General features: G+C 45.1%; 2 long non-coding RNA genes across 3 annotated transcripts; one reads left to right on the top strand and one right to left on the bottom strand.

Annotated features, from left to right (window-relative positions):
- Positions 1-12,218: 12,218 nt before the first annotated feature.
- LOC117085168 lies at positions 12,219-13,096 on the bottom strand. Of its 2 annotated transcripts, none has more exons than XR_004437833.1 (2): positions 12,961-13,096; positions 12,219-12,593 (listed from the first exon to the last, which is right to left on the bottom strand). It is a non-coding gene; the product is annotated as an uncharacterized LOC117085168 (long non-coding RNA). The 2 variants fall into 2 exon arrangements; XR_004437834.1 differs by lacking the exon at positions 12,961-13,096 and adding an exon at positions 12,802-12,898.
- On the top strand, positions 13,056-27,857 carry LOC117085164. The gene is made up of 3 exons (XR_004437831.1): positions 13,056-13,185; positions 27,321-27,411; positions 27,521-27,857. It is a non-coding gene; the product is annotated as an uncharacterized LOC117085164 (long non-coding RNA).
- The last annotated feature ends 25 nt before the right edge of the window (positions 27,858-27,882 follow it).

Below are 27,882 nucleotides of genomic sequence, written 5' to 3'. Positions count from 1 at the left end.
TCTTGTTTCCTTTCTTTCTTTTGGTAAGAAGTTTCTAAAATAATTTTATAGTATATTCTTTTTCTGTCTTATTTGAGAAACTCTTTTCTACTCTGCTATAAAGCAAATCCCTATATATTTTTTCTAACCATTTTGGAGTTTTGCCTCCACAATTATGTCTTCAATGCACCTATAATTTATTTTTGTGTATGCTGTGAAGTAAGGATCAAACTATTTTCTCCCATTTGGGTAACTAATTAGGCCAGCACCAGTGTCTTCTTTTCACTATCTGTAATGTCTTCTCTGCCACATATTGTTTTCATATGGCATGGGTCATTTGCTGGTTATATTTTGTTCCACTGGGTTCTTTGGTTCTCCCTGCACAAATACTACACTTTTTTTTTTTCTTTTTTTGACACGGGGTCTGGCTCTGTTGTTCAGGCTGGAGTACAATGGCACCATCATGACTCACTGCAGCCTCTGCAGACCTCCTGGCTTAAGCAGTCCTTCCACCTCAGCCTCAGCCTCAGCCTCCCAAGTAGCTAGGATTACAGGTGCACACCACCACACCTGGCTAATTTTTGTATTTTTAGTAGAGACAGGGTTTCATCATGTTGGCTAGGCTGGTCTCAAACTCCTGGCCTCAAGTGATTTGCCCACTTTGGCCTCCCAAAGTGCTAGGATTACAGGCGTGAGCCACTGCACCCAGCTGGATTTATTCTTAAGCATTTTATAACTATTGTTGGTATTGTAAATGGGATTTTTTGTTTTTGCTTTTTTTGAGACAGAGTCTTGCTCTGTCTCCCAGGCTGGAGTTCAGTGGTGCGATCTCGGCTCATTACAATCTCTGCCTCCTGGGTTCAAGCGATTCTCCTGCCTCAGCCTCCTGAGAAGCTGGGATTACAGGCGCCTGCCACCATGCCTGGCTAATTTTTGTATTTTTAGTAGAGACAGGGTTTCACCATGTTGGCCAGGCTGGTCTCGAACTCTTGATCTCAAGTGATCCACCCACCTTGGCCTCTCAAAGTGCCAGGATTACAGGCATGAGCCACCATGCCCAGCCTGGCCCTCCAATGTTAAATAGAAATGATGACAATGGGCTTTCATTATTTGTTTCTCATCTTAAAGATAAGGCTTCCACATTTCCATTATTATTTCTCCTGTGTGTTTTGATAGAAAATGTTCATCATGTTAAGGAAGTTGGCAGCTAGTCTAGTTTTCTATGGATTTGTTATTACTGTTATTTATTTGTTTATTTTTAAGATGGAGTCTCACTCTGTTGCCCAGGCTGGAGTGCAGTGGCGCGATCTCACCTCACTGCAACCTCTGCCTCCCGGGTTCAAGCAACTCTTGCCTCAGGCTCCTGAGTAGCTGGGATTACAGGTGCCTGCCACCATGCCCAACTAATTTTTGTAGGAGTAGAGATGGGGTTTCACCATATTGGCCAGGATGGTCTCGAACTCCTGACCTCATGATCCGCCCTCCTCGGCCTCCCGAAGTGCTGGGATTTCAGGTGTGAGCCACCGTGCCCGGCCACACTTTGGTATTTTTAGTAGAGATGGGGTTTCACCATATTGGCCAGGCTGGTCTCAAACTCCTGACCTTGTGATCTGCCCACCTTGGCCTCCCAAAGTGCTGGGACTACAGGTGTGAGCCACTGCGTACAGCCTATTACTGTTATTTATGAATGTTGAATGTTATTGTATGCTTTTTCTGCTTTTATTAAGATGATCCTACATCTTTCCTCCTTAGTTATTCATTTTCTTTATCATGAAATACTTCAAAAGCAGAGAAATAGAGAATAGTACAACAGCTTCACTAAGAGTTGTCAGTCGCAGACCATAGGAGTCAACTCTAGTGGTTTAGGTGGTAAAATGATTCATGAGGAGGAGACTGGCATCTCTCTGAATTACAGGGAAGACTGGTTCTCTGAACTGTAGATGCTGCTGCTTGCTCCTCCCACCTTTCCAGTGCTGAATCCTAGAGACTGCCAGTAAGCACTGCTGCACCTGCTCTAGGAACTCTATCCTATGCCACTGGAGGTGGGGCTACTCATGTTCCATTTGACTTACGGCTGAGTGTTTTTATTTTTAACTTTTTTATTTTTATTTCTGAGACTGAGTCCTGCTCTATTGCCCAGGCTGGAAGGCACTGGTGCTGTCTCGGCTCATTGCAACCTCCGCCTCACAGGTTCAAGCGATTCTCCTGCCTCAGCCTCCCAAAGTGCTGGACTTACAGGCATGAGCCACCATGCCTGACAAGGGGCTGAGTGTTTTTATATGACCGAGCCCAGGTCATCTGCTTATACCCTAGATATATAGGAAGAAGGTTCAGGTGTTGGGTGGCCAAAAGGAAAGACACACGTCTTTCCTTCCCTGCCTGCTGGATCAGTGACATGAGGATCCTCAGATGGCCTAAGGGAAGCCTTAGCTTCCAATTTATCAGAACCATGACCAGGGTAGTACAATCCCCTGGTAGAAACAGTCCCCACCTTAGGCACTAGAATATTCAGACTCCCAAATTCAAGGTCATGGGGATTGGCAGCAAGAGTTCTTCAAGTGTGTTCTTAGATGTAAGAGTGAGAGTAGCTACTACTTCACCCTCTGTTTCCAAGATGTACACTTTCTTTTTTCTTTCTTTTTTTTTTTTTTTGAGATGGAGTCTTGCTTTCTTGCACAGGCTAGAGTGCAGTGGTGTGATCTCGGTGTACCACAACCTCTGCCTCCCAGGTTCACATGATTCTCCTGCCTCAGCCTCCCAAGTAGCTGGGATTACAGGCACCCGCCACCATGCCCAGCTAATTTTTGTATTTTTAGTAAAGACGGGGTTTCACCATCTCGGCCAGGCTAGTCTCAAACTCCTGACCTCCTGATGCACCCGCCTCAGCCTCCCAAAGTGCAGGGATTACAGTTGTGAGCCACCGCGCCCAGCATCTAGATGTACACTTTCTAGTTTTGAAGGAGACAACTCCAAATGTTAGCAGCTTTTAAAAGGCATAAGTGCATCCTGCAGGCCAACACTTGAAGCCGACAGGGTGTCGTCTCCAGGCTAACCCTGTAAATGAACTTTCAGCAGCCATTTCACTGCCCTCTAAGCCAGCTGCTACTGGGTGGTGGAACTTTATCTTTACGTCTCTATTAAGTCAAGTCTGAGTTAGTCGTTGTAGACTATTCATGCCAACTCCAAAACCCAAACCTGGGTAAATATATCAGTGAATTCAGCCCAATCAAGCCTTTTATTTATTTATTTATATTTTTATTTTATTTTATTAATTAATTTATTTTTTGAGACAGAGTCTCATTCTTTCATCTAGGCTGGAGTGCAGTGGTGTGATCTCGGCTCACTGCAACCTCCACCTCCTGGATTCAAGCGATTCTCCTGCCTCAGCTTCCCGAGTAGCTGGGACTACAGGCATGTACCCACTATCATGCCCAGCTAATTTTTTGTATTTTTAGTAGAAACAGGGTTTCACCATGTTGGCCAGGCTGGTCTCAAACTCCTGACCTCAGGTGATCCGCCTGCCTCAGCCTCCCAAAGTGCTGGGATTACAAGCGCGAGCCTCTGTGCCCAGTCAAGCCTTGAATTTACCATCTTTGGGCTAACACGATGCTTAGAATCCACTCCCACACGTGCTCCCAAGACCCTTCTGGATTTGAATTCGCAAGGTCCTGCAACTTCTTTAGTGTATAGACATTCTCTTTCTGGAGCAGGCCTTGTACTGCCCAAGTGGACTATGTTGGGATCTAATTCTCCTTTTGATGCTGGAGGAATGAAGAGAAGATCTGGTGTCCCTTTTTAGTGAAGCAACTGTCCTAGGTGCAGTCACAGAAGGTCCCTTAGGCAGGGATAACAGTTACCTCTACACAGGAGGACCTGCCTGAACAGACAGGATCTGAGAATTCAAAAGTGCCGAAGTCTCAGCCTTGTCTGTGACCACTTAGATGCTCCTATTCTAAGTCTCAGGGTCCCACTACGTCCCCACTCCTAAGCATTTACTTGGAGCTCCTACATGCACAATGAGGCCCTGGGCTGAGTCTTCCATCATGTCTACCCTGAAAGTATAGGAGATGAAGGCTCCTTCAAAGATGCCACCGAACCTTTCTTGCTGTCTATTGCATTCTCAGTTCAACATACACAGCTTTTTTTTTTGAGTTGGAGTTTTGCTCTTGTTGCCCAGGCTGGAGTATAATGGTGTGATCTCGGCTCACCACAGCCTCCGCCTCCTGGGTTCAAGCGTTTCTCCTGCCTTGGCCTCCCGGTTAGCTGGGATTACAGGCATGCACCACAATGCCCGGCTAATTTTGTATTTTTAGGAGAGTTGGGTTTCTCCATGTTGGTCAGGCTGGTCTTGAACTCCTGACCTCAGGTGTGCCCTTAAAGGAAATGCATGCCTTCCCCTCCTTTTTATTACATCTGCAGGCTGCAATGTGGCCACGGTGGGGGGAACTGTGTTGAACTACACAAGCAACAAAATAGAGTCTGAATCCCCAGCAACTAAGAACTGCTAACAGAGAGATAGGAACAGTTTGGGTGTGACATTGGAGTCAGGCAGCCTTGGGTTCAAACCCTGATTCTGCTAATCCCTAGCTGTGGACCTCGGGTGAAGAATTTAACCTCACAGTCTTCAGTTTCCTTAGCTGTAAAATGCTGGGAGGACGCAAGGAGCTGTCATAGCAAAATTGCCTAGCAGTGTTCATGGTCCAGAGCAGGGTTTTAACGAACAGAAGCTAGCATGTCACCACTCTCTGTCCCTAGGAGCGTTGCCTTTTGCCTCCCATTTCTGCCTTGATCTATACCCCCACCCATGTCTCTTCTCCCATACTTTCTTCACTTTCTGGTCTGCCTCTGCCTTAACCTGGACTCTGTGACCACAGGTGTGCTTAATGTTTGGTTGCCTTGAGAAGGCTAGCAAAGCTCCCTGGCCAACCTTTTACCTTTTTTTTTTTTTTTTTTTTGAGACGGAGTCTTACTCTGTCGCCCAGGCTGGAGTGCAGTGGTATGATCTCGGCTCACTGCAACCTCTGCTTCCCAAGTTCAAGTGATTCTCCTCCTCAGCCTCCCAAGTAGCTGGGACTACAGGTGCTCCCCGCCACACCCGGCTAAATTTTGTATTTTTAGTAGAGAAGGGATTTCACCATGTTGGCCAGGCTGGTCTTGAACTCCTGGCCTCAAGTGATCTGCCCACCGTGGCTTCCCAAAGTGCTGGGAATACAGGCAGGAGCCACCATGCCTGGCCGTGGCTCCCTGGCCAACCTTTTACTTATTCCTCTCCTTCTACAAAGATGCTTCTCCACCACACCAAAAGGTCCTCTCCTTTCCTCTTCCACGGCCATTGGCTGCAGGGAAATCCCCAGGGGCAGATCTGCAACTTGCCAGGCCAGCCCTGGGAGGCAGCCCTGGGACCCTCTCATTCCCTCTACCTTCTCCCTCCCCTTCCCTGGAGGCCCAGGAAAGGGAGCTGGCACCCTGGGCCACTGAGCCAGGGGCGAGGCTCAGCCAGCAGGAGGAGAGCAGCGGATCAGGACTGTCTCAGACCTTTGATAAACCAGGTCTTGGAAGAAGGCCACTCACTCTTGTCTGTGTTTCCCTGTGGGCTGGTTCCTGAGATTTGCAGGACATGTTTAATATTTGCTTGGAGAATCTATGAAAAGAAAAAGAAAAACAGAGAGGGAAGGAAACGGGAACCAAAATGCCACTTATCCCATGAGGGCACTGAGGCCTGGGCTCTGAGTCTCTCTGTTGCTGCCGGGGCCAGGCTTCCTGTCGTGGGAGTGGCAGGCTTCGCTTCTCAGGCGTGGGTTCCATCACGGCTTGAAGGCCCCAGACCACCTCGCCCCTCCCTGAGAATTCAGCCTCTTGCGCAGCCACATAAAGGTAACCAGTGTCTGGTGGCTTGATAGGACAGACTTGTCAGGGACTTCCTGCCTTTTGATGCATGCCCTTCCCGTGAGCTGGGCCAGGCCTCTGAAGAGGAGAGGTCCCTTTCGACTTCCTGAGTGTCTCAACGTTCAGACTCTTGGGGTTTGTGGTTAGAGACACTGGTATGAAGATTTTGTTCTATGAAGTATGCCCTCCAGTTCCCATAAAGTTAACAGGCAAAGCTTTGTGAAAACACCCCCTAACCAAACGGACCAAGAGGGTCTGAAAAGCCCTTGACCTTGGAGCGTTTTTTTAAATTTTTTTGAGACCGTCTTGCCCTGTTGCCCAGGCTGGAGTGCAGTGGCGCAATCTCGGTTCACTGCAACCTCTGCCTCCCGGGTTCAAGCGATTCTCGTGCCTCAGCGTCTGGAGTAGCTGGGATTAAAGGCGCACGCCACCATGCCCGGCTAATTTTTTTTTTTTTTTTTGGTAGAGACAGGATTTTACCATGTTGGCCAGGCTGGTTTTGAACTGCTGATCTCAAGCAATCCACCCACCTCGGCCTCCCAAAATGCTGGGCACGTGAGCCACCGCGCCCTGGCCCCTTGCAGCCTTTAGTGAGAATGAGTGAAGGACTGGTAGGTCTGGGCAGTACGAGGGGATCTGCTCAAGGGAAAGTGTGGTAACAGCAGGACCCTTCTGCGAAGCCACTGACTTCACTCCAGTACCTCGGAGCTGCCTTCAAATGTAACATGATTCCTCCAGCACTCACAGTAAGGCAAGACAGACGTCGCTGCATTCTTTTCGTTTTTTAATCTAATTGTTTTTTTGAGACAGGGTCTCACTCTGTCACCCAGGCTGCAGTGCAGTGGCACCATCATGGCTCACTGTAGCCTCAACCTCCCAGGCTCAAGTGATCCTCCCGTCTCAGCCTCCCAATAACTGAGATTACAGGTATGCACCACCATACCCAGCTAATTTTTTAATTTTTGTAGAGACGGAAGTCTCTCTATGTTGTCCAGGCTGATCTTGAACTCCTGGGCTCAAGTGATTCTCCTGCCTTGATCTCCCAAAGTACTGGGATCACAGGTATGAACCATTGCATCTGGCCTCATCACTGCATTCTAATCCTCTTCTCACAGATGGGGAAACTGAGGCTCAATGAGATTGAGTGACTGCTCCAACAGCACACAGAGGTAGCATTGGAGCTCAGAGCTGGCTGACTCCAGATCCAAGATCTTTATGCTTCACCAGATTGCTCCCCACAGGACTATAGGGTGTCAGCAAAGTTGAGAAACACAGGACATACACGCTTTCTCTCTCTCCGCTATTAATTACCTGGATGAAGTAGTGTTTGTCAGTTTCTCCACTGTAAAGTTAGTCTTTTCTTCCTGTTTTCCATACCATCCTCTTTGGTCATTCACCATGTACAACCCACGTTTAAAGAGTGGGAGTTAGGAGGTGGAGTATCTACCGAAATTATCTGGAACACTACATGGGAGATTTGTCTTTTGTCTCTATTTACTTATTTATTTACATTTATTTTTTAAAGTATATGCTACTGACATTTTCAAATAATGTGCTTATTATGTTTTCAGGCAAAGTATGTTTTTTTTTTGTTTTTTGTTTTTTTGAGATGGAGTTTCACTGTCTCCCAGGCTGGAGTGCAGTGGCACAATCCCAGCTCACCGCAACCTCCTGCCTCAGCCTCCTGAGGAGCTGAGATTACAGGCGCCCATCACCATGCCTGACTAATTGTTTTGTGTTTAGTAAAGACAGGGATTTCACCATGTTGGTCAAGCTGGTCTTGAACTCCTGACCTCAGGCGATCTGCTTGCCTCAGCCTCCTAAAGTGCTGGGATTACAGGCATGAGCCATGGTGCCTAGTGGGCAAAGTACCTTTACATTGAGGTTTTTGTTTTGTTTTGTTTTAGTTTTAGTTTTGAGACAGAGTTTCACTCTTGTTGCCCAGGCTGGAGTGCAATGATGCAGTCCTGGCTCACTGCAACCTCTGTCTCCCGGGTTCAAGCAATTCTCCTGCCTCAGCCTCCCAAGTAGGTGGGATTACAAGCATGCACCACTACACCCAGCTAATTTTGTATTTTTAGTAGAGCCGGGGTTTCACCATGTTGGCTAGACTGGTCTCAAACTCCCGACCTCAGGTGATCCAACCGCCTTGGCCTCCCAAAGTGCTGAGATTACAGATGTGAGCCACCTTGCCCAGACTTGTATTTTTTTTTTTAGATGGAGTTTTGCTCTGTCACCCAGGCTAGAGTGCAATGGCATGATCTCAGCTCACTGCAACCTCCACCTCCCAGGTTCAAGCTATTCTCCTGCCTCAGCCTCCCAAATAGCTGGGATTACAGGCACCCACCACCATGCCCGGCTAATTTTTGTATTTTTAGCAGAGATAGAGTTTCACCATGTTGGCCAGGTTGGTCTTGAACTCCTGATCTCAGGTGATCTGCCCGCCTCAACCTCCCAAAGTACTGGGATTACAGGCATCTGCCTGCAAAGTACCTTTACATTGAAATTAGTGGGTCCAATTGTTAAACTAAAAAAGTACTACACGTGTGCCAGAGTGTCTAGAAAGCCTAGAAATACAGGGAAAATAATGCATTTATTGTGCATTTTCCAGATTGATAATAAGATCCATTGGTTGAAATGTAGAAAGAGGCATTTCACCTGAAGCAGTGTTGGAAGGCTGAATTGGAGCAAATGGAGTCGATTATTTGAAAATGTTCCTGACATTCTGCTTAAACATGAGTCTAGCCTCGTTGCCTGACTTTGCTGGTCCCGAGGGTCTCCCACAGGCAAGCAGTAGAGTCGGTGTCTTCTGCCCTAGCAGGCCTGCCCATTGGCCACAGCTCCCCTCAGACCTCCTGAGATCTCGTTTCCAGATGGGCTCCTCTGAGGATACTGACACTCAGGTAGGAGGGAAAGCCTCGGGTCTCCTTCCAGAGTGGTCTCCTCCCTAATCCCACAGATGGGGAAGGGCCTGGGAAGCCCTGCATTTGAGGACAAATGGAGAAACTCGGGAGAGGTCAGGCTGGCTTCAGACATGTGAAGGCTTTGTAGAATGGAACATGCCTGTTTCCTGGTGGGCAGTTCTCATCTGCCTCCTCTGCATCCACTCTCTGTCCTGGCAATTATCTCTGGGGTGGGCATGGGACTCAAGCAGGCCCAGCTGGAGAATCTCTGTAGGTATGCCTTCTGGAAAATTCCAACCTGACCCTTGCTGGAACTGTGGAAAGGGGACCTGCAGCAGCTCTGTCAGGACTGGCCATGCCTCCAGTTCTGAGAGTGGGTTGACCAACTCTCTTGGTTTTCTTGGGGCTGTCCTGGTTTTAAAACCCATAGTCTCACATCTCAGGAGACCCTCTGGTCCCAGGCAAACAGGGATGGTTGGTGACTCTCCCAGGAAGAATGGTTGCTTTGCCTTCATCTCCAGCTTCTAGAAAGGAAGACGTGAGCTTGGGGCAAAGTGAGGAGAAATTGCAGGGATTGGGGAGCTCAAGACAGCCAAGGGGTGGTGCTTCCCCAACTTTCTGGCTGTAACAGAAGCGGGGCTCAGACTTGCGATGCATCAGTTTCTGCTGAATATGAGAAAGGGTTGAAGTGTGAGCTCCTGGTCACAAGAATGTTCACCGCAGCCAGGAGGAAGAATGGATGCCTGGCTGGGGCCCAGGGGCCTCAATGGCCATACGCACTTCCAGGCAATTTCCTACAAAAGCTCTGCCTTTTTCACTGAGGAAGACCCCTTAGTTTCTTAGTTTACAGAAAGCACATAGAACTGTGTAGATGTATACATACCAACATGAAAAGATGCTCATGATCAACTGTTTAAACAAACAAACAAAAAAGCACCTTGCAGAATGTCTTGCACCATAGGAGCTCTTTTCTGTAAATTAATAAGTTAGAAGCAGCATACTGGCATGATATCTCCTGCTACAAACTTAACCTCTTATCAAGGACAAGTTTAGAGATGCTTGCTTTGGCTTTCGGAGAAGAAGAAAAAAAATACTACAGCTTTTATGAACATAATATTAATGCTCACCATAACATTCTAGGCTTCGAGCTGCTCCTGCATTTCATGATAAACATAAGGCCCAGAGCCTGTCTAGAGATTGCTGCAGTTACTCAGAGTGTTGGGAGAGTTTTCTAGCCTTTTCTGACCTTCTGGAAACTTGCGTCGATGCCTCTGTCCATTTCCATGTTCGGTAACGTGTTTGTGGGTCTTTTCTTAAACTGCCAAGTTGTTTTTCTTCGCAAGCTTCCTGGTATGGGTTTTATGACATTAATGCCCTTTGGCCTACAAGTAGAGTCCAGATTTGAGAGCCCACCAAGGCAGAGCTCCCAGGGAGTGTCTGTAGGGACTGTTTTCCTCTCTTTGGGCTGCAAAATAAGACTTATGGCTGGGCCAGGCCAGGTGCAGCGGCTCACGCCTGTAATCCCAGTACTTTGGGAGGCTGAGGTGGATGGATCACCTGAGGTCGGGAGTTTGAGACCAGCCTGGCCAACATAGCGAAACCCCATCTCTACTAAGAATACAAAAATTAGCCGGGCATGGTGGCACGCACCTGTAATCCCAGCTACTCAGAAGGCTGAGGCAGGAGAATCGCTTGAACCCAGGAGGCGAAGGGTGCCACTGCATTCCCGCCTGGGCGACAGAGTGGCTCACGCCTGTAATCCCAGCACTTTGGGAGGCTGAGGCAGGTGGATCACCTAAGATCGGGAGTTTGAGACCAGCCTGACCAACGTGGTGAAACCCTGACTCTACTAAAAATACAAAAATTAGCTGGGCGTGGTGGTGGGCGCCTGTAGTGCCAACTACTCAGGAGACTGAGGCAGGAGAATTGCTTGAACCCAGGAAGTGGAGGTTGCAGTGAGCTGAGATCATGTTACTGCACTTCAGCCTGGGCGACAGAGCAAGACTCCGTCTTAAAAAAAAAAAAAAAGCCTCTGTGGCCTTGGGGCTGGACCAGCTCAATGAATTGGGGGGTCTCCTCTGCCAGGATGCCTGAGCTTGAGGTCCCAGGGCTTGGTCAGGCCAAGCTTGCCTCTTTACCCACTACTGGAGAAGGTGCAGAAAGTGGGTTTCCTAAGAAACTCCTGGGCCATGGCCTTCTAGCCTTGTCTACTTCTGACCTCAAATCAAGGAAGAGAAGATTGGTTAAAATGACTTTCTACCATGCTACTTCCTTTGTCAGTTCCTACAGAGCCTCCAACAAGGTGCGTGGGCATCCTCTCTCCTTCAGCATCCAGTCACCCAAGCTGGGAGCCCCAGAGGAGGAAGCACCTGTTTTTGCCCTAACTTAGGGAAGGGCCTTGGATTCTCCGCCATTCAGGAAGAGTCACTGTGGGACTGCAGAGTGGATTTTACTCATCCCCCAGGAATGGACCCTTGGAAGGCTCCAGAATGACTAGCCTCAAGTGTTCTGTCTCAGGCACGGGGCATTTTCCCCCACTCCACGTCTGCAGTCACTTCCTCTCTGGACACATCCTGTTTCTGGGAGCAGGCGGCATGCCAAGCAAATTGTAGCCTCTGAGCAGACGGGCAGAGACATCCTCTTATTTCTAGTACCTAATCCCATCTTCCTTCCCAGTCAGAGATATGGATCAGCATCTCCGCTTTTCCCAGGTCCCTGCACGCCAGGGAGGGAGAGTAGGGAAGGAACATCTTTCTATTGGCAACTCCAACTTATTGGAGGTGCTTAGAAACTACTGCTGATTTCTCACCAGCTTCTCAAGCACAGGTAATCAGGAGAAGATCTAGGGCAAGGATCCATCTATTCATTCGCTCAGTAAATATTTATTAAGTGCCTACTATGTGCCAAGCCCCATTGTGGATACTGGGCTATGGTTGTAAACAAAACATATAAATCAATGTCCTCAAAGCAATTACGTTCTGCTGGGAGGGACAGCTGATAAACAAGATAAAAGATATAAAAATTATAGCATCTGTGGTGGCTCACGCCTGTAATCCTAGCACTTTGGGAGGCCGAGGCGGGGGGATCACGAGGTCAGGAGATTGAGATCATCATGGCGAACACGGTGAAATCCCATCTCTACTAAAAATACAAAAAAAAAAAAAAAAAAAAAAAATTAGCCAGGCATGGTGGTGGGCACCTGTAGTCGCAGCTACTCGGGAGGCTGAAGTAGGAGAATGGCGTGAGCCTGGGAGGTGGAGGTTGCAGTGAGCCGAGATTGCGCCACTGCACTCCAGCCTGGGCGACAGAGCGAGACTCCGTCTCAAAAAAACAAAAAACAAAAAACAAAAATTAGTGGGGCGTGGTGGTGCACACTTGTGGTCCCAGCTACTCCAGAGGCTCAGGGGGGAGGATCACCTGATCCAATACAGTTACAAGGTCAAAGGATAAGGTACACATTAAAAAATTGTTTTATTATCTTTCTCCTCCTGAGACAACGAAATACAATAGTGTATGAACAACTCTTCACACATTACTCTCCAAGGTTTATCTTGTTAATCCTTTAAGACGTATCATCTCCCTATCCTTGGCTGCACCTGAAAAGAACTGGAGCGGGCAGGTAACCCGATCTCCTCCACCAGGTGAGTCCCAGATGGGGGTGTCAGCTACAAGACCAGGAGCAGAGCACTCCTGGGGCTTTGCTGGAACCATCGGCGTGGGAATGCTGTCTCTTCCCTCGCCTCAAAGACGTCAAGTTCCCGGCGGGCAGCAGACTCGGTTCTAATCTTCCTCGTCCCAGCCTCTCGGAGCGCCCTGAAGTCGGCCCTGCTTGGACGAAAGCTCTCCCTTTAGTGGACCGGACACTCAACCCCTCCAGGTGCCACACAGCTGCTGCTCCCGCCTCCACTTTGCTACCTGCCTGCTCCCTCCCCGCGTTCCGCGTGGGAGCCTCGTCCGCAGCTCACACCCTACCTGACAGCCGTTACCCGCCGGCCCCGCCCCTCCGGCCCCGCCAACCGTCTCCTCCCCGCACCCCGGAGCCGACAAGTGGTGGTGGCGGCGGCCCCAGGTCCGGGGTCCCTCAGACAGGAGGGCGGATGGAGGAGGAAGCGGCCGAGTCCACAGTCCTGCTCCGGCGCCGCCGAGCACCGCCCGCCTCAGCCGACCAGCCCAGTCGGCTACTGGGCCTCACCAAGACCAGAGGAGGGAAAGGCCGCGGCGTCCTGCTCCCTCCGCGGCTCTTGGCAACGACGCTCGGCACATCCGGGACCCTCAGGCCGTGGCGGTCGCGGCGCCGGCTGCTCAGGCCCCAGCCCCGGCCGCTGTGGTGACTCCACCGCGCCTCGCCGTCGCCCCCGTCCCTGTCCCTCCCGCCGCCGGAGACAGAGGAACGGGCTCGTCCAACTGCGCCTGACAGGTGAGGGGGGCCGGGCCGGGCAGCCGCGGGGTGGGGAGCTGGCGGGGGGTGCCTGTGGCCTTAGGAAGGGCCAAGGTCGCGATCAATGGTGAGTTGGGGGTCGGAGGAGTGGGAAGGCCTAGTTCAGGGAGAGTAATTGGAAAACCACTTGCTCCGGTTTGGACATTCTTGAAAAAGCCGAGGATGGCCGGGCGCGGTGGCTCAAGCCTGTAAACCCAGCACTTTGGGAGGCCGAGACGGGCGGATCACGAGGTCAGGGGATCGAGACCATCCTGGCTAACACGGTGAAACCCCGTCTCTACTAAAAAATACCAAAAAACTAGCCGGGCGCGGTGGCGGGCGCCTGTAGTCCCAGCTACTCGGGAGGCTGAGGCAGGAGAATGGCGTGAACCCGGGAGGCGGAGCTTGCAGTGAGCCGAGATCCGGCCACTGCACTCCAGCCTGGGCAGCAGAGCGAGACTCTGTCTCAAAAAAAAAAAAAAAAAAAAGCCGAGGATGACTCGGGGCGGGGTGGGGGGGATGGTCTTTTGTGGAGGGGAGGATACACCGGTTCGCATCGCAGGCAGATTTCAGGTAGGAAAGTCTTGGTCAAGGAGCCCGACGCTGCCTCCCGGGTCTCGGGGAGCAGCCCCCGGGCTACCGCCCAGGTGGGATCGTGAAGGGGATGAAGAGCTCCCGTGGCGAGGCTTATTGAATCCGGTTGCTGACTGCGCGCAGTAAACACTCCTTAAAGATGGAGCGCTTAACGGGAGGGTGTGCGTGTGTGTTCTCGGGTTGTTACCTTGCACACCCACTTAGGCCCGCATGAAAAACCTTTACTCCCCGCCGCCGGCCACCGCTGCCGGGCCCACACACCTTGAACTCACGTCTCTCTGAGGAGAGGAGACAGGTTGACTTTTCCGGTGTGCCTGTCTGATCCGACGGCTCGGGCTCATTGTACCCTGTGTTTTGGAAGTGTCTGATTGTACGGTGGCGTGTTTGGGGTTGTTCCTTGTAGGCCGCAGAACTTGCGTCTCACTTCTAACTCCAGACCTGCTTTAAAAACACACTTTTTTGGGGGGGAGGGAGGGGGTACATTTCTAAGTATGTCCTCATACAAACTTCGGAGCAAACTTTCTGTGACTCTCCCCACCCTCCCCCTTCCTTTTTCTAAATGGAAAAGAATGTCCGGAGGGGTTGCCAGATAGAAGACTACACTTACAAAGTGCTTATGATTCCAGGTGCATGAAATCTTTAATATTACAGGTACGTTTTACTTACAGTGCCATTTTTGGTATTCTTACATGGACATGCCACCCCCATTTTAGGAGAACTTGTATTTGGTTTGAAAAGGAATTGAAATCACGGCGTTATCCTATCTTCACTATTTACCCCTGATAAATTGTCCACGTTTATATTCGGGTGAGTGGTGAGAAAGATAATTTTCCGTAGAGGATTTGTGTGTGCGTGCACGTGGACGAATAAGCTGTAATTATGTTTGCCCACACTAGACTTTGAGATTTATTTGGACTAATTTTGTAGTTGAATGCCTGTGTGTCACATCTCAGTCCACTGGCTGAACTTGCTGGGTGAAAGTTGCCGTGAATTTGGTATTTGAGAATTTAGCTTGAATGTATGCTGGCTGCAATTTAAATAATATGTTACCTTAATGCTTTCCCTAGGGAAAATTGCAGGGAATCATTAACTGAGTGGATCTTAATGGAAAACCTGGATTGGGGGATACTTATATTTCCAACCCCCATTCAGTGTCCTTATATTGGGAGGAGTCAATGGAAACCTTTATAGGGGATCTTTGTTGCTTTAGAGTTTATCTGTTGCTGTTGCTATCTGGAGTCAGTGATCGTGGAAAGAACATGTGATCTCAGGTATCAGAAATAGGCTGTTTCCATTTACTTTCCATTTCTGGGCTATATAGATGAGGGAAAAAATAGGGATTTTGATTTTCTTCAGATAAAGTGAGTTGAGGTTTTTAGTATGACTCAATAGATCTTAAAGTGTTTATCTGTGGTTTCTGTACTGCCTATGATACATTATAAAAATTTGTATGTAAAGCTTGTTAAGAGGAAAGATTATGCTTATATTTTAGGGCAAGAGGGCATATTTAACTACATTTATAGAGTGATTTTTGTTTCAGGTTTTTCTGAGGAATTTTAAATACCCTGTGTCCTCTTAATAGTAAAAACAGTTTGAGGTACTCTGAGTTTCTTACAACTACTTGTCTCTGAATAGTTTTCTCTTAAAATTTGACAAATATTAAAAACATTGTCCTTCCTTCTTTGGTTACAGTGTAGTCTCTTCTGTTTTGCCAGGAAAGTTAACATATTTTTTTTTCATTTTTGTTCATCATTTACAAATTAGATGGTATAGATTTTAGCAAATAGATCTCAAGAGCTGGATTCAATTAGCAGCTTTTTAGGACATAAACATTAAAGGGTTAGATGGAAAAGATTGTTTTGACTGACTGGATAAATGACGGGGCTGTGTTTGATGTGCGTCCAGGAATTGGTCTGGAGCTGGTGCCCAACTTCTCAGTCCATCTTGAGAAGCCAAATAAAATATTTAACCTAGGCCTCATTTTGTTTTAAAAAAAAGTTGATTCTTTGTTAAGACCTTAAGAAATGTTTGGCGTACCTTTAGACTAAGTGTTTAACAGTTCATTTAGATCTGGGTTCCCTAATAGAGGAAAAAAATCACTTTAAAAAAGATCTCACAGTGAATTTATATTTGGTTTACAATACACTTGGGTTGTAAGGTGTTTTAAAATTATTATTCTTTGCTTTAAGTTAATACCATATTAGTATTTTAAATTTATAGAGTACCTTTGATTTCAAGATGTTGTATAAACTTTAGTTAGTTGATAATAACCTTATTGTGGAATTGCCCCTTTACTGAAAGGTATAAACATTTCTTACATGGTGACGCGCGCACACACACACACACATACACTCACACATACACACACTCACACACTCACTCATACACACTCTTTCTGAACAAGAGGAAATATTTGAACCATGAGATCTCTGCCCACAATTGATATTAGACCTTTCCACATATTATTCTTAAAACCACAGTCAGTGAACTGTTTGGTATTTGTCAATGCTAAGAAGGTGGGGCTAATTTAATAATTTGATCCCAAATTTTAGATTCCTCAGGCAATTGGGGGTTAGAATCTGATTTCATCCATCAAGCTACTTCTGTTCTTTATGACACCTTAACATATGATCATTAAAATGGGCTGTATGGTAACACTATCAACTTCAACTAATATTTCTATAACAAATTGATTACAAAATGTATCATTTATATATCATACTTATATGACTATTTGATACAGGTTTTTCTTACAATCGTTTGGATAGAGAAATATTCTTTACAGTAAAAACTTCGGGATAATTTTTTAGACCATTATTGTTTCTGAAAACCAAAGGCTGGAAAAAGCAGCTTAGTGTCGTAATTTGTAATATTTTAAATTCTTGGTTATGGAGAAGTAAAATAAGATCACTCCTCCAGAACATTTATTTCAGATCTTTTTGTACATTTAATGCTTTTGTATGCTGCTGCTCATGTTATTAATTTCAAAGCCCTTGGCAATAAGGAGGTTAAACTTGTCTATAATGTAAGGAAATTTAACTTTAAAAATTTCCCTTTAGATATGCTAGCATCTTAGTCTTGGTTCACTACATATTTTATCTATTCAAGGCTTTAAAAATTATAGCTTCATTCTGTTTCACAGGTTTTTAAGTATGCCTATACACCATAGTGACTTTATTTTTTGAGATGGAGTTTCGCTCTTGGCTGAAGTGTAATGGCTCAATCTTGGCCCACTGCAACCTCTGCCTCCCAGATTCAAGCAATTCTCCTGCCTCAGCCTCCTGAGTAGCTGGGATTACAGGCACCACCACCATGCCTGGCTAATTTTTTTTTGTATTTTCAGTAGAGATGAAGTTTTGCCATGTTGACTAGGCTGGTCTCGAACTTCTGACCTCAGGTAATCTCCCTGCCTTGGCCTCCCAAAGTGATGGGATTATAGGCGTGAGCCACTGCACCCAGCCCATAATGACTTTTATATACTAGAGGTGTTAGTGATTTGAATGTCCCCATTCATTTTATTTTCTTTGTCTCTGAGGAGGAAGCCAGTGTAGCTGAGCTCCTTCTTTTTCTCTTAAATTCTGTCTTCTAGTCTAATGCTCTTCAGGCAGGCAGTAGAACATGCCAACGTCCTTGATGTAGTTTGGTATTCATAGTAAAGTCTGTGTATTTTAGTCATCACTTTTACTTTTTTCTTGTTGGTTGAGCTGTTATTATCACAGCATACTAACATCTCATTTAGCATAATTCAGTTTTCAAGATAAATGAAGGGTCATACTTAGGCATACAAGATTTTTATTTTAGCCTTTTTTTTTTTTTTTTGGCAGAGTGTTATTCTGTTGCCTACGCTGGAGTTCACTGGCAACAGTGTGCAGTGAGCCATCCCAGCTCACTGCAGCTTTGACCTCCTGGCTCAAGTGATTTTCCCATGTTGGCTTCCCAAGTAGCTGGGACTCCAGGTACATGCCACCATGACTGGCTGAGTTTTTTTACTCCTCCCCCACCCCCCGTAGAGATGGGGTTTCTCCAGGTTGCCCAGGCTGGTCTGGAATTTCTGCACTCAAGGAGATCCTCCTTCTTCAGTCTTCCAAAGTGCTGGCATTACAGGTATTAGCCACCATGCCTGGCCTGTTTTAGCCTTTTTTAATGAGAGTCTTAAAGATGTAACACATCCTCCTCTTTTCAAATAGATCACACTTAGTAGAACTTAACGTTTTATTCATGATTCAATATAAAATGAATATAAATTATTGTTTTGTTGTAATATGTAACTGAGGATCTCATTGGGACCTGTAGAGAGGATTTCATCCTGGCTAAATGGTGATAGGTCGTTTAACTTTGTTCTTACTAGTTTTTCTTTTTGCGTTCATTTTTGTTTACTGATACTTTCTTTGTCTGAGAATGCTGAACCCTTGAAATACGCCATCGTAATCAGCATTGTACATGTTTCTGTATGATTGACATGTATGGAAAGTTTAAGTGCCAGATGCTGTGTTAAGTTCATATCTATTACCACTTTTAATTTTCATAGTAGCTCTAAGTGGTAGGAGAAATTGAAAGTTGGAGAAGTACATGTCACAACCGAAGTTGTCTAGAAAGCTTATTACAAGTTTATTAGAATTTGTGTGGAAAAATAAAATTGACGTATTCTGTTCACTCGGAATCGCCCTCGCCCCTAGCAATACTTGCGCATCTTTTAAGGCTCAACTCAAAGATTACTGTTATCCCTAGAACTTTCCCTGACCTGAGTTGAACTGTCCTCTGTGACTCTACGAAACTCTTCTTCTAGTATCAGACCTAACCCACTGATAGGCGTTTATTGTTCCTATGCTTTAAGTGCCATGAAGTCAGGATCCTTGTGTGAGCATGGATTAAGATGTTTTTGGCATTTTATTTAATGAATGCTGGAGAGCTATAAAGAGTTCCGAATAGTTCTGCATATGTTCTTTATGGCTAATGCATTGGGTATGAGTGGCAAGAGGTGAGGCTGTAGACAGTGACCAGCCTAGTTAGGACCTTGTTGTAGTTTGCCAAGATGTTCATTTTTTTAAAGGTGGTAGGAACCATTGCAGGATTTTAAGCGTTGATATATTTGCTGTTTAGACACAATTTGGGAGCAGTATGGAGGATGGACTGGAATGGGAGCCATGAAGACTGGTTTTAGGGTAACTGGTTAAGAAGATTCAACAGCAACCATCATTCGGATTTTTTTCTTGTTTGAATGTTTATTTCAAAAATTTTTATTACAAATAATTGCTGTAAACATCTTAGTGTAGATAACTTTGATTTTTTATTTATTTATTTTTTATTTTTTATTTTTTTTGAGGCGGAGTCTTGCTCTGTCGCCCAGACTGGAGTGCAGTGGCCAGATCTCAGCTCACTGCAAGCTCCGCCTCCGGGTTCACGCCATTCTCCTGCCTCAGCCTCCCGAGTAGCTGGGACTACAGGCGCCCGCCACCTCGCCCGGCTAATTTTTTTTGTATTTTTTTTTTTTTTTTTTTTTTTGAGACGGAGTCTCGCTCTGTCGCCCAGGCTGGAGTGCAGTGGCCGGATCTCAGCTCACTGCAAGCTCCGCCTCCCGGGTTTACGCCATTCTCTCGCCTCAGCCTCCCGAGTAGCTGGGACTACAGGCGCCCGCCATCTCGCCCGGCTAATTTTTTGTATTTTTTTAGTAGAGACGGGGTTTCACCGTGTTAGCCAGGATGGTCTCGATCTCCTGACCTCGTGATCCGCCCGTCTCGGCCTCCCAAAGTGCTGGGATTACAGGCTTGAGCCACCGCGCCCGGCCTGATTTTTTTTTAAAGGATTTTTTTTTTTAGGATGCTTCCACAAAAATAGTTTTACTGAGTTTAAGTGTATGGATATTTTTAAGGTTTCATGATTAATTTTTCCTTTAGGCTGCTGCTTAAAGGAGTTGGGCCTATTTAACGCAGCAGTAAATAAAGATGTCCCTTTTCGCTATTCTGTTATAAGCATTAGCTAATTGCGTTTTAAATTTTTTGCTAATTTCATGGCATGTGCCATTTAAACATTCGTGAAGCAGGATATTTTCCTGTCTGTTTACTAATCATATTTATTTTCATTGACTTGTTTGGCCTTGTCCTAGTTATGTCAGAGCCTTAATGTTTTTCTTATTGATCTACCTGAGACTTACAATAATATTAATCTGTTGTCATATTTGCTAGAAACATTTCCATGGTGAATTATTTGTCTTTTAATATTGGTCATTGTTTGGACGTGTAGAAATGTGTTATCTTAGGAGTCAAAATCTGTCTAACTTTTGTTTTGTTTTCGTATTCTATACTTGGAAAGCCTTTTTCTTCAAGAAGTTTGATAAATAAGTACATTATATTTAGTGTTTTTAAAAAATGCTTTAATAAACTATTCCCCCTTCAACTGCTATTTGGCCATCTCGTCATTGTTTATTAACCAATTCTTCCTTTCCACAGTGATGTAGTATCTTTTCAGTTATGTTAATTATAATAGAGTCAGATATATCTCTTGTTCAGTGCTATACTGTTTTCATTATTATAGCTTTATAATTTAGTTCAATATTCTCATTAGGCCAGTTTTTTTAAGAGATGGAGTCTCGCTCTGTCACCCAGGCTGGAGTACAGTGGCGTGATCTTGGCTCACTACAGCCTCTGACCCCTGGGTTCAAGTGATTCTCCTGCCTCAACCTTGCTAGTAGCTGGGATTACAGGTGCATGCCACCACTCCCAGCTAATTTTTTTTGGGGTGGAGATGGGGTTACGTTGGTCAGGTTGGTCTCGAACTCCTGACCTCAAGTGATCTGCCCGCCTTGGCCTCCCAATTTTTTGTTGTTATTATTCTTATTTTTTTCTGCCACATAAATATTAAACTTGTTAAATTTAATAAGGGCTGGGTGTGGTGGCTCATGTCTGTAATCCCAGGACTTTGGGCAGGCTGAGGAGGGTGGATCATCTGAGGTCAGGAGTTTGAGACCAGCCTGACCAACCTGGTGAAACCTTGTCTCTACTAATAATACAAAAATTAGTTCAGCGTGGTGGCACATACCTGTAATCCCAGCTACTGGAGAGGCTGAGTCACGAGAATCGCTTGAACCCGGGAGGCGGAGGTTGCAGTGAGCCAAGATCATGCCACTGTAGTCCAGCCTGGGCGACAGAGTGAAACTGTGTCTCAAAAAAAAAAAAAAAAAAAAAGACATTTCGTTGGGATTATTATTAGAATTGCATGACTTTGGAAAAAGAGATATCTACGTTTATTTAGTTTTCTCACCCAGGAGCATGCTATGTTTTTATGTTTATTTAAGCTTTGGCCCATATTGCTCAGGATAGCTTTATAATTTTCTTCCTATGTTTGAATTTAATTTCAGATAATTATTTTTATTTGTGTGATTTACATTGTGTTTTCTAATCCTAGTTATTGCTTGTATTTAGGAATGCAGTTATATGTATTTTTGCTGGATCAGAACAATTTTGGCTGGGCATGGTGGCTCACGCCTGTTGTCCTAGCACTTTGGGAGGCCAAGGTGGGAGGATCACTTGAGTCCAGGAGTTTGAGACCAGCCTGGGCAACATAGTGAGACCTCATCTCTTTATTTATTTATTGTTTTTTGAGACGGAGTTTCACTCTTGTCGCCCAGGTTGGAGTGCAGTGGTGCCATCTCGGCTCACTGCAACCTCTGCCTCCCGGGTTCAAGCGATTCTTCGGCCTCAACCTCCTGAGTAGCTGAGATTACAGGCAAGCGCCACCATGCCCGTCTCATTTTTTTGTATTTTTCGTAGAGACGGGGTTTCTCCATGTTGACCAGGCTGGTCTCGAACTCCCAACCTCAGACGTCACTCTGCCTCCAGCTTGAGGCAGGGGCTGCAGAGCTTTCCTCTTCAACTTTCAGCTTGAGTTGGCAGGTGCACAGTCACAACCGTTAGGGTCCTAGAGCATTCATTTTCAGGAAGTAAATCTTCAGGACGTACTGAAGCATCTTCAGAATAGCAAATACAAAGAGGCTGACTCACGCTGACAGTTCTGTGATTCACATGATCATATTCAAGAAACAGCGAGGCCAATCAGATATCCATATGGAAAAATATGAGCTTTGACTTCTAACTCACACCACACACAAAAATTAATCCCAGGAAGATCATAAACCTAATTGTGAAAGATAAATCACTAAAGCTTTTAGAAGATAATATAGGCAAATATCTTCAGATCTTTGGGGGAGATGAATATCTCTTAAATGGGACAAAAACCAAGCAAACCATAAGCAAAAGACTGATAAACTGCACATCATTAAAAGAATCTGTTCAATAAAAATACCATTAGGAGATTTAAAAGTCAAGTCCTATAGACTAGAAAAAGATACTTTATATATATACTGTTTTTGTCCAATGAAAGACATATCTATAATATGCAAAGAGCTCCTTCAAATCAATACATACACATACAACTCAATTTAAGACTGGGATGACAACTTGGACAGACATTTTATAAAAGAGGATTGACTGGCCAATAAGCAAATGAAAAGGTATCATCTTTAGTCATCAAGGAAATGAAAATTAAAACCACTACACGTCTACCAGAGTGGCTAAAATGAAAAAGATTGGTAACACCATTGGTCAGGATAAAGAGCAACTAGAATGCTCATTTGTTGCCAATATGAATATAAATTGCACAAACACTTTAGAAAACTGTTTGGTGGTGGTATCTATTAAAGCTAAACATGCCAGGCATGGTGGCTCATGCCTGTAAACCTAGCACTTTGGGAGGCTGAGGCGGGTGGATCATGAGGTCAGGAAGTCAAGACTGTCCTGGCTAACACAGTGAAACCCCATCTCTACTAAAAATACAAAAAATTAGCTGGGCATGTTGGCACATGCCTGTAGTCTCAGCTACTCGGGAGGGTGAGGCAGGAGAATCACCTGAACCTGAGAGGCGGAGGTTGTGGTGAGCCAAGATCATGCCACTGCACTCCAGCCTGGGCGACACAGAGAGATTCCGTTTCAAACAAACAAACAAACCTGGAAACAACCCAAATATCTATTAATAGGATAATGGATAATAGGTTGTGATATATTTTTACAATGGAGTACTACAGAACAATGGAAAAGAATGAACTACAGTCTCATGCTATATGTACAGCTGAAGCTCACAGACGTAGTGTTCAGCGAAATAAGCCAGACACAAAAGAATATATACTGCATGATTCCATTTTATAGGCATGAGGTTCAACAACAGGAAAAACTAACGCATGGCGCCATAAGTCAGAATGGTGGTTTTCAAGGGGCACAATGACTGGGAGAAGGTACACAGGAGCCTCTGGTGGGCTAGACACGTTCTAGATCTTGATCTAGATGGTGGTCACAGGGTGCATGTCATATGTAAATACTCACCAAGGTGGACACTGAATATCTGGTACTTTAGATACATCATTCCTCAAAAAATTTTTAAAGGAGAAAGTGGGGCAATTCAATGGGGAAAGGATGGCCTTTTTTTACAAATGGTGCTGGTTCTACTGGGTATTTACATCCTCAATACGCAGAAGTTAACTCAAGGTGGACCACAGAGTCTCATGTAAGAGCTAAAATGATAACATTCTTAGAAGAAATAATGGAAGTAAATCTTTGTGACCTTGGATTAGGTAATGGGTACTTAGATACCACACCAAAAGCACAAGTGACAAAAGAAAAACTAGATAAATTGAACTACATCAGAATTAAAAGGTTTTATGCTGCCAACAATACCATTAAAAGTGAGCAGAATGGGAGAAAATATTTGTAAATCATGTATCTGGTAAGGGTCTAGTATTCAGAATATATACAATTTAAAGAACTAGCCTGGGCAACATGGTGAAACCTCATCTCTATACAAAATACAAAAAATTAGCCGGTCATGGTGGTGTGAGCCTGTAGTCTCAGCTACTCAGGAGGCTAAGGCAGGAGGAGCACCTGAGCCTGGGAAGTTGAGGCAGCATTGAGCTGAGATCATGCCACTGTACTCCAGCCTAGGTGACAGAGCAAGGGCCTGTCTCAAAAATAAATAAAAATAAAAAAGAGAAGAAAGAAAAGTACTATTATAATCCAACAATAAAAACAAAACAACATAATTTTAAGAATGGCAAAGGTAGGCTGAATGTGGCATGCTCTCGGCTCACTGCAAGCTCCACCTCCTGGGTTCTCGCCATTCTTCTGCCTCAGCCTCCCATGTAGCTGGGATTACAGGCACCCTCCACCATGTCCAGCTAATTTTTGTATTTTTAGTAGAGATGGGGTTTCACCATGTTGGTCAGGCTGGTCTCAAACTCCCAACTGTTAGGTCTGTCCGTGTGAGGAAAGTCCACCAACAGGCTGTGTGTGAGCAACAAGGTTGTTTATTTCACTTGGGTGCAAGTGGGCTGAGTCCACAAAGAGAACCAGCAAAGCGAGATAGGAGTGGGGCAGTTTTGTAAGATTTGGATAGGTAGTGGAAAATTACAGTTAAAGGTGGTTATCTCTTGCTGGCAGGGGAGGGGTCACAAGGTGCAGGGTGGAGAGATCATGAGACTCATTGTCCAGGGGAGGAATGTCACAAGGTCGATTGATTAGTTGGGGGTGGGACAGGAACAAATCACCAAGGTGGAATGTCATCAGTTAAGGAAAGAACTGCCTGTTTCATTTTTTTGGTGGTTCTTCAGTTGCTCCAGACCATCTGAATGTGTACCTGAAGGTCACAGGGGTTATGATGGCTTAGCTTGGGCTCAGGGGCCTGACATTGAGGATCCTTCTTTTTTTTTTTGTTTTGTTTTTTGTTTTTTTTGAGGTGGAGTCTCGCTCTGTCGCCCGGACTGGAGTGCAGTGGCCAGATCTCAGCTCACTGCAAGCTCCGCCTCCCGGGTTTACGCCATTCTCCTGCCTCAGCCTCCCGAGCAGCTGGGACTACAGGCGCCCGCCACCTCGCCCAGCTAGTTTTTGTATTTTTAGTAGAGACGGGGTTTCACTGTGTTAGCCAGGATGGTCTCGATCTCCTGACCTCGTGATCCGCCCGTCTCGGCCTCCCAAAGTGCTGGGATTACAGGCTTGAGCCACTGCGCCCGGCCGAGGATCCTTCTTTATCTTTCTCTGATGCCCTTCTATGAGAATGAATCTGTTTTGGAAGAAAATGAAATTAAGATTATCCATCACAACAACCACTATCTCCAAATCTGTATTCATTCATTCTATTCATTATAAGTCTCATCTACCTGATGAGATAACTTTTTTGAAGACAGGAATTGTATGCTGTTTAATAGTGCTTTGATTCTTCCACAGTTCAGTCATCCTTGATCTCTTGCAGGGGATTGGTTCTAGGATACCGCTGCCACACCATACCAGAATCTGTAGATGCTCAATCCCTTACATATAATGGTGCATATCTGCATATAACCAACACACATCCCCCATATACTTTATTTATTTACTTAGAGACAGGATCACCCTCTGTTGCTTAGGCTGGAGTGCAGTGTCACAATCACAGCTCACTGCAGCCTCAACCTCCTGGGCTCCAGTGATCTGCCCACCTCAGCCTCTTGAGTAGCTGGGACTACAGGTGTATACTACCACACCTGGTTAATTTTTTTTTATTTTTATTTTTAGTAAAGACAAGGTCTCACTATGCTGCCCAGGTTGGCCTCCCAAAGTTTTGGGATTACAAGTGTGAGCCACAGTGCCTGGCCCCATGTACTTTAAGTCATCAGTAATAAAATGTATAGATATTGTGCAATGGTGACAGTTGTTATACTGTACTTTCTATTTGTATTTTTATTGTTTCTTTTTTCAAATATTCAGCCTCGTCTAGTTGAATCTGAAGATGTGGACCTGCTGATGAAGAGGGCTGACTGTATCTAACTTAGGGTCTTGCATGCACCTGGCACTTAATACATTTTATTGACTGTTTTAGCTAACATTCAACAGACAATTCCAAATAAAAACCTCTTAAAAGTAGGTAAAAAAGGAAACCTTAGTCCTTCCTCTAAAGTGGCCAGAAAACCAGCCTGGGTAACATAGTGAGACCTTGTCTCTACAAAAAAGTTTTTAAAATTAGCTGCCTGCCTGTAGTCCCAGCCACTCAGGAAGCTGAGGCAGGAGGATCCCTTAAGCCCAGGAATTTGAGGTTACAGTGAGCTAGATCACAACATTGCTCTCCATCCTGGGTGACAACAAGGCCCTGAGGGAAAAAAAAAAAAAAGGAAAGGAAGGAAAGAATATAAGTATTGAAAAGGAAGAGACAAAACTATGATTATTTGCATATGAAATGATAAATGTTAGCCAAAGAAGTCTGAGAGATTCAACTGAGATTTTACTGGAAGTAATATGAGAATTCAGTACAGTGGCTATATACAAAATCAAGAGATTAGCACAAAAACCTCAACTACTTTTCCCATGCACCACCAATAACTAATTAGAAAATGGAAGAAAGATCCCATTTACAATGACAATACAAATGTATGAAGTATTTAGGAATAAAAATACAAAGATCTTTAACAAAAAATATGTAAGATCTATATGATGGAAACCCTAAAACTCTTCTGAAAGACATTAAAAAGAAATGAACACATGCCATGAGATAGCATGTTCCTATAATGTTGTATAGATGTCAATTCTCAAATTAATCTACAAATTTAACATAATCCTGTTCAAACCCCAAGATCGTTTTGGGTGGTGGCTGTTTTTGAGACAGGGTCTCGCTCTGTTGCCCAGGCTAGAGTGCAGTAGTATGACCACAGCTCACTGCATCCTCGACCTCCCAGGCCTCAAGCAATCCTCCCACTTCAGCTTCTGAAGTCTCTCATATTGTGTCCAAGAAATGGGGACAAATCTCACCAAGGAACTAGGCTCAGGAGGGCTGGAATATTCAGGGAAGGTTTCAAGCAGAAAGATGAACTTGAGTTGGCTTTTGAGAGATTCTTAGGATTCCCACAGGCAGAGTGAAATAAGGGAATTTTAGGTGGACAACGCATAGACAAAAGCAGAAATGCGGATGGTGTGACTGGGGTATGGTGAGGGGCTGCTCTGGCTGGAATGGAGGGCTGCCACAATAATGAAATGGTGAATGAGGCAAATAAGGTTGGATTGGTAGCATAGCGTCAAGGTTGCCAGCTTATTAAATCACTCTTCCAATATGCTAGCACTGGCCTGTTGGGAAAAGTAATGCATCATGTAATCAAACAAAAGGCAAACAGAGGCAAGTTCCAGGAATGGGCACTGTGAACAAGACTTGTCCCAGAGTAGCCAGATGTAGGCTTTAGACATGTTAATGCAGGCTGAGCATCTCTAATCGAAGGGGGAATGTCTCATATGGTGTCCAAGAAACAGACACATCTCACAGAGGGCCTGGACTCAGAAGGGGTAGAGTATGAGACATCATTCCCCCTCCCCTGTGAACTTAAAAATGTGGCCAACAATTTTTTTAAAAGATGGCTACTCTGTAGTGCTTTAACTGGACCTATTTAGGCAATGGCTTACACACTGGAGAAGGATGATACTATGGGAATCTAATAAATCTACAAGACAATGCTTCTCTCTTTTGGCTGTCTCCTTCCTCTCCAGGGTGATGACAACTCCGTGAGGGTGGAGATTATATGTCTCTCATCATTTCAGCAACAAGGAAATAAATTAGTGGCAGAGTAAGGGTGACTTGGTGAGTACATCCAATTGTTGACATAGTTTTGGGTAGGAGAAATTTTGCTATTATATCACCTTAACTTCTTAAAATGGTCTAATGGGATTAACTTGGTTTTGATTCACAGAGATCTCCTGGAAGCAAGGATCCTTTAAAAATCCTGGAATATACACTGCAGTAAAAGCATACCTCAGCCTTAAACTACTGAAGAAGAATGTCAAGTGGGAAAGTGGCTTTGGTTTTGAGTTTGTGGGATCTGAATCCACACAGACAGGACTGCATTTTGAAAACCTGAATTAATTATTGTCCTTACCTCAATAAGACAAAAAATTATAATCAAAATTATTAGCATTACAGTCACAGATATTGCCAAGATGAGTCTGTTGTTATAGCCATATCCTGGAACTTCTTTTGTGAGCTATAAAAAAAAAAAAAAAGGAAAGAACAATTAAAAAAAAAAAAAAGAATCAAAGCTAACTTTTCAAAACC

This window comes from Trachypithecus francoisi, unplaced genomic scaffold, assembly GCF_009764315.1.
Source record: "Trachypithecus francoisi isolate TF-2019V2 unplaced genomic scaffold, Tfra_2.0 Contig00526, whole genome shotgun sequence".
Classification (NCBI taxonomy): domain Eukaryota; kingdom Metazoa; phylum Chordata; class Mammalia; order Primates; family Cercopithecidae; genus Trachypithecus; species Trachypithecus francoisi.
Note: the sequence above shows the minus strand (reverse complement) of the source record. Positions and strands in the feature narration are given on the sequence as shown.